The sequence below is a fragment of the Onychostoma macrolepis genome, chromosome 19 (genome assembly GCF_012432095.1).
Source record: "Onychostoma macrolepis isolate SWU-2019 chromosome 19, ASM1243209v1, whole genome shotgun sequence".
Lineage (NCBI taxonomy): Eukaryota > Metazoa > Chordata > Actinopteri > Cypriniformes > Cyprinidae > Onychostoma > Onychostoma macrolepis.
This window is the reverse complement of record NC_081173.1, coordinates 16,619,780-16,627,073: the sequence shown is the minus strand read 5'-3', so window position 1 is coordinate 16,627,073 and position 7,294 is coordinate 16,619,780. Positions and strand designations below refer to the sequence as shown.

Sequence of the window (7,294 nt, the reverse complement as noted above, 5' to 3'; positions counted from 1 at the left end):
TTTTACAGTTACTGTAATTAAGGTTTACAGTAGCAAACTGTATTTGATTTATCAGTATGCTACTGTAATTCATTCATTTTAATATAGATTTCATTAGATTTTATAATTTTTATATAGAATTCATTTTATTTTTACTCTACATAGGTACTACTGGCATTCAATTAAAACAAACACAATAATTACAAAATATCAAATTCTTTATTTAAAACATTGCATGTATAACACTTAAAAATATAGTCTTCCAATGCTGGAACAGTGCATATTCACCATAGGCGTAAATCCCGGGGGGGGGGACAGGACCCCCCCATCTGAGGCTTGTCCCCCCTAAAAATATCATTACAAGTGACTCTGTGTATTGAAAATAATATAATGGACATATACTTAAAATAATTGTGTGATTAGTAAAACAAAATAAACGCAAAAAAACGTTTTAAGTTCAGAAATGTTTTGATTCCCCCCTCCCTTTCCTCACAGTGGTTTGGTCCACTGCCTGCTTTCCTTCTTTACCAATACACACACGAGTCTGGTGAGAGAGAGCAAGTTAGTTATGTGTAAGTAATTTAGGCTGTCAAGGCTATTTTATTCTCTTTAAACATCGCGTGAAATGATTCTTTATCTTTAATACAGATGATGCTGGATTATTAATAAATTAGTCATGACAAAAAAATTATGACATCCGATGTATTTTCTATGAGCGATTATAAGTTTGACAAGCTTAATATCGTAGCTTGTCACCCACTACAACTAACATGGCGATAAGCCTGTGTGTGAACTGATATAAGGCTAATATTGTAGACCTATGTGTTGGGTTTCGTTCACTATGATGTTAAGTGGCAGATCAGTGGGTTTAATGCGGTTGAATTAATGCGAAAGAGACGAAACCTAAAATACTATGGATGACGTAAAATAATAATTATAATATGACCGCGTGGTGAACCATGAACTCATATTTAAACACGGTCTCCATGCTATGTACACATGCTGTGTACACATATCTATCCTTGCAAGTACAATTTTGGCTGTATTATTTGTGTCCCCTTCAAAAATTGCTCTTGAGAAATTTTATGTTTATTGTCCCCCCCTACTGTCAGATGAAATTTAAGCCCCTGCCATTTCTCCTGTCTTAGGACGTTTTGCAGTGCATTATGTTGTGTCCTCTGGATTCATCCTCACAAATAATCTTTAGGCAACAGAAACATAATGGGGGGAAAAAGACAAGCAGCCAAAGAATACATAGCCGTCTTCAAAACCCAGGTGCTGCTCCAAAACGTGGCCACCATCTTTGCTCACCATCCACTTTGACAGAAATGTCTTCTCTGAAAAACAAGTAGAAGAAATAACACACTTTTGAAGGCAAACCTCATACAGAATACACAAATCTCTCAAAACCATAGCTGTTGTCTTACCATGAATTATCAGTCTCAGGGTGGCTGGCATGTTCATGTCTTTCTTGATGCTTCATTGCAGTTGCCTTTAAAACACAAATACAAAAAAATGCAGTAAATCTTAAATTCCATTAAAAACTATAACAAACTAATTCTAGAACTAGAAAGGCAGCTAGCCATAAAACTAGTTTAACCGAGCTAACATACGATTTTATTTTCTCAGGCTACAGGCCAACATTAACTACTAACTAGTTAATCTAATGTTAATATAAGATAAGCGTTGCTCGTTAAAAACAATTTTAATTCGGTAACTTAATTCAATAATCTGACAAAAGTCGTTTGAAACGACAGTGCAGTTTACCATGGCAACGTTCTGTAACCGCCATGTTGACGAGTAAATGTTACTAACATTAGGTAAACTGGTGTGCAAAAATCTGACACAAACACACAGACATATTAACGAATATTTTTACCTTGCTTGCTGGTCTTATTCTCTCGTAAAGTGCATCGACACACAGCGCAGATGTTCTTCGGAGCTCTTCCACTCTGGCAGGTTCATCCCCGGCGCTGCCCGCTGCTTCCGTGTCTTCCTCGGACGCGAGTGGCGCGGCGAGGCGCGACTCGATAAAAAACAATATAGAACCAATTATATATATTATCTACAGTGGATGCGGACAGTAATGTGATGCCCCGGTATATTTCTGATGTACTGATGTACTCCAAGCGCTTGCGCTGTTTCTGACACAAAGTATAAACGGATTTTCCCATCTTTAGAAGCGATGTAACACATCCAGTAGTCAGTCCCAAGCTGCTGCGGCGTTATAGACACGGTGTAGGGCAAATTGTGTCAATCCAAATGTAAGAAATTAGGAAAATAAAACGACCTCAGTATAATGGCGCCAAAGAGACCGTTACAGTAGTATACAGCAATTTTAAAAAATACAGTAAGTCTCTGTATGTGGGGTCTGACGTCACAGAAAATTCCCATGATGCAAATGGTATTACAGTTATTTACTGTAAAGGGAATTTGCAGTATTACACTGGGTGATATACAGTAAATAACTGTGGAAATTACAGAAATGTCTAACAGTGTATGTTAATTTACCAGTGACAAATGCAATGCAGGTTTGCTCATGTGTTCACTGCAGTACAACAGTCACAATGGACTTTCCAGGAGATCAGAAAATGGCAGAAAATATGGCACTGGTTAGGTTTGCCAGTTCTTAATAAATACAATTGCACTTTCATAAAATCTATGAAAACAATTTCTCTCTCTTTGATGCATGCAGAAAAAATTGGACGCTTGAGATGAAATTTTATTTTAAAAAAGCTACTTAACTTCCGACGGAAGTTTACACATAAAAATAAATGAAGACTCGTCAAGCCTGCAGCTGTAATCTATTCCTTTGCCATTCCCCAATATCATAAATAACATTTACTTCAACGCCTGTAATAAAGCAATAAACCAGGACACTATACTGGAGTTGAGCTTTTGATTCAAATATGAAACCAAGGATGAATCTTTCAGGAACATGCTGTATTGAAAGAGTGATGAAAGCTAAACTGACTTTATAGAAGTCAAAATAAAAAAGTCTATAATAAAACAAATAAATATTTTTCTATCTTGAAAATATTTTTTGTAACTACATTTGTAATTTGAAGTAGTTCAGTGATACAATGAATATGTATATGTATACATCAGTGGCGGCTGCTGGTCTTTCAAAGAGGGGAAGCTCATTTTCGGCCTACATCATTGTCCATTTATTTATACTTAAATCCTGCCCTACGTTCCTTTTCAAGAAAATGCTCTGTGACCCTTTCGTACCAACTAGGCGTCTTTTCCAGTGATGCTAGCCTAGCCTACTGTATGAATGAATGAATGAACAAACAATCTAAAAAAAAGATATTAAGCTCGACGGAGGAAATGTGGGAATTAGATTAAACTGAAACAAGGAATGTGGTGTATAATAGGGTTGTCACGATACCATAAAAATGTCTTACGATACTATACCAACTTAATTTATAATTCAATTCTACAAAATTAATCAAAATTTAATAAATAAATAGATGTAAGTGAAAGCAGACAATATTATTCTCTGAATACTTAATTAATGTGAATGAATGACTGGCTATTGTTATCCATGAAATGATCTAAACAAAACTCATCTCAGCACTGAATAATGCACAGAAGCTGCATGAAGTGACATTTAGATGTGGAATTTATTCAGACTGTATTTATAATTGTATAAATAATGTTATGAGATTAATGTTTTAAATACTAAATTCTGAATATAGAAATATGTTGGAAAATAATGTAATATGCCTACTTTTAGACGGGAAACTTAAAAACGGCCAGCAAGTGGCAGAAGTTCGTGATTGAATCACTGAGTCATTCAAACGATTCTTTCAAAACGGCTGAATCCTTCAGGAGTGAATCAAATGACTGTTTTTATGAATGGCTCAGTGAATCAGTGATTCGCCCAAATCAACGCGGATTTGGATCAAACACAAACCAAACAAAAACAGCACTCTTGCTCGTGTCGTATTGCCGAACTGTCAGGAGCATTTTTTGCTCGCATATCTTGAAATTTCGGAGTTAGCAGCATGTATATTAAAACATAACATTATAAATGAATAAAAATATTCATAAAAAAATATATAATGATTGATAAGAACCAAGTGCAAAGCCGCGATGGGACTGAGCTCGAATAGCTTCAGCGTCAGCGACTTTTTATAGTACAAAATCGCTGTCAAATCAAACTGAGATGCAGTCTTTCGACAGACCCTCCAATCATCACGCAGAAGCCCGGAGTCCAGGCACGCCCACTCCTCCATTCACTCCCAGGCCGTTTCTCAAACGGAAGGCTGCGTCCTACAAAGGTTGCATATCTCGGCTGCCACGTCATCAAACGTCGCTGAAGGTCATCTCAGTGGAAGGATCCTCGGACAGCCTTCGTCTCGCGTCCTTCTTTCAGCTGAATTTGAAGGATGCATGGGATGTATCCTCCGCGACCTTCAATCAAATCTAAGACAGAAATAATGTTTTCGGACATGAAAGGATAGATGTTATCTTTTGTTTTGGTGTAAATTACTTACTAAAGGCTAAACTGCCAATAATTTATGCCACAGGGAGATCATAGATGGCGGTTTTTCATTGTATTGCATTAATAGAAAGCCAAATAACATAAAGATTTGTAATACAAAGGTTTTTTTCCACAACTGTTTTATTAGCGTTTTTGTGCCGTGACGGTAAGGGCGGGAACATATGTGACGTAGCCACGAGCACTTACTAGAGCGTCTCATTCTAGCGTTTATATCCTGGTAGGATCCAGCCTTCCGTTTGAGAAACACCCCCAGAGACGCTGAGCGTCCGTGGGCGGGACATAATCGCAGCATTTATCCAATGACCGTCTAGTTTCGAAGCACTGAAAAAAACTGTTCGAAGCAGCCCCATTGAAGTCAATGGACGCTCGGCTTCAACAGAGAAATACACTGACGCTACGGGAATACATGAGAAGGAAATCGACCTGCTATATGTAGCTGATTCTGTACGAACTCGTCTTGAACGTGTTCTAACGCATTTTTAGTCAATAAAATGTTAACATAATAGTACATATTTGACCATTAATTTTTTGACAATATAAAGAAATTGCAGTCTTAAAGAAATCCCCACTGGATACATATAGCCTACATAGAGAGAGCAAGAAAGAGAGAGAGAATACATATGATAATATGTGCTCAAATACATCACTTACTTGCTGTATTCAGTATCTTATAAACAAAATTTTGTATAATTTGAAATACATATTTAATTTTTATTTAAAAAAAATACTTTATTTTTTATTTATATATTTAAAAAACATAAAACAATCTTTCTTTATGTATAAAATATTTCTCTATATGTTTTAAAATATTTTGAAAAATATTTAAACAGATTTTTTGAAAGAATAAAATCAGTTCAGTAATGCTGTGAAACTAACATACACAGAGATGTTTAGTTTCCACTTTAGAAGCCAAGCCAATATAAATTATCTGATAAGATGTTAATTGGGTCTTGGTTAAATTACCATTAATCTAATCTTCTCTGAATGCTCTATTGCTCTGAATCAGACGTACTGTGTGAATATCAAAAGCCTCTAAATGGTTTAAGGTGGCACGTGCATCACACAATCAATCAAAGTGAACCCTAACACATCCCCTTTATCTACATGTGTGATCAGAGCATTATAAGCAATTAAATGTACCATGTTTTTGATTAAATTAATCTCAGGTTTGTGCTTTTGATTTTCACTGGCTTGACATTGCATCTACACCTCACAGCTGCAGGAACAGCTTGTTCGCCATTCAGTTGTGGCTCTGTAACTGTAAGTGCAAAACAACACACCAGTCACAGACAGTGTTGACCTGACAGACAAGGAGAGAATGCACTCACTGTTACAAAGATACCAAAATAGACACCGGTTTGCGCAAATCTGGAAGCAATAATAAAACACACTAAAATAATGGCAGTAAAGCAGACACAAATGTGTTATGAATGTATGAGTCATAGAGCAAACGACTTAATGATTTGTTGTTTCAATTCAAGATGGAAATTATGAGTCGTTGCCCTTAATAGCATTACGAATAAACTGCATATGGGAGGTAAATCCTCTCCTAATAGGTCTTTGGCGGGACTAAAATATGTGGTGTCACATCAAGAGACATCTCTAGGGTGAAGACAGGAATGGTTTGCAGGGTGAGGTTTCCATGACAACAGCAAAAGGGTCAGGAGGCTTTGTGTGTGTGTGTGTGTGTGTGTATGAGACTGTATGTTCAGGCAGGTTCAAAAGAATGTGACATTGTATATCAGTCATTCATTCATTCATTTCATTCAGTCATGAAAAGAAGAGACTAAAAGCAAGCAAGAGAAATATGGATAAGAAAATGAGCATTAAAAATGATGTTGAAAAATTTGATTTTGTTGTGCCAACTTATGAAGGTGAATAGCTCCTAAAACCTGAGGATCATTAGCTTTTCCCCAAGCGTAACTTAAGCCTACATTTAATACCGATTAAGTGATTTGTACAATTTATCTGCCCTAAAGATCTGCGAACAAAGTGGCTGATATAATTCAATAGCAGTTTGTTGTGTTTAGCACCTACCTTGATCTGTGCCTGCTGACCATTTGTCAGTCCGAGTCGGACAGTCATACAACAACAAAACATGTATTATATGAGACTTGTTTTCAAAGAATATATGTTGGATTAAGTGTATTTTGTTACCTCATTTTAAATTCGTTTTTTTTTTCTTCTTGTAAGCATAAATCTACGGAGCCTAGCTCTGGAACAGTAACATTTACCAGAAACAGCATTCGCGTGTGTACCAGACCAGTACCGGACAGTAACTATAAGTACATTTACTTTAGTGCACTTTTTGAGTAACCGTACTTTACTTGAGTATTATTTTGACTTTATGACTTTAACTTCACTACATTTGAAAGACAAATATTGTATCTATTGTATTCTATCAAGGTCCTCGAAGTAGAATGTCTACTATGTAGCAGCTTTGAAAGTCAGTGGGTTATTTTTTTCTTCTCCAAAACATGACTTTCTTTTTTTCAGACAGTTGCAGTAATAACTCTTGTAGGGCTGCATGAAGTGATTTCCCAGCATTTTATGAACACTGACCAGTTGCAAATGTGATATTATTTACAACAATTCAATAATAAGAAGTTAATATTGTGGTATATATTAGACACAATATTGTCTGATTTTGCTAAATTGTGTACATGAAAATATTACCTAAAGCCAAAGAAGAACTGTTGTGCATGTCCTAATAAAACACAATATAGGTGTTGGACTTGAAGCAGCACTGCACAGACCGTTCTGTGTGTGACATCAAAGTACCGCGAGAGTGATTAGACAGCATTT

At 36.2% G+C, this 7,294-nt stretch overlaps 1 long non-coding RNA gene across 1 annotated transcript; it reads right to left on the bottom strand.

Annotated features, from left to right (window-relative positions):
- Positions 1–682: 682 nt before the first annotated feature.
- On the bottom strand, positions 683–2,359 carry LOC131526304 (uncharacterized). Its single transcript, XR_009267421.1, has 3 exons — positions 1,859–2,359; positions 1,407–1,471; positions 683–1,316 (listed from the first exon to the last, which is right to left on the bottom strand). It is a non-coding gene; the product is annotated as an uncharacterized LOC131526304 (long non-coding RNA).
- Between the last annotated feature and the right edge of the window lie 4,935 nt (positions 2,360–7,294).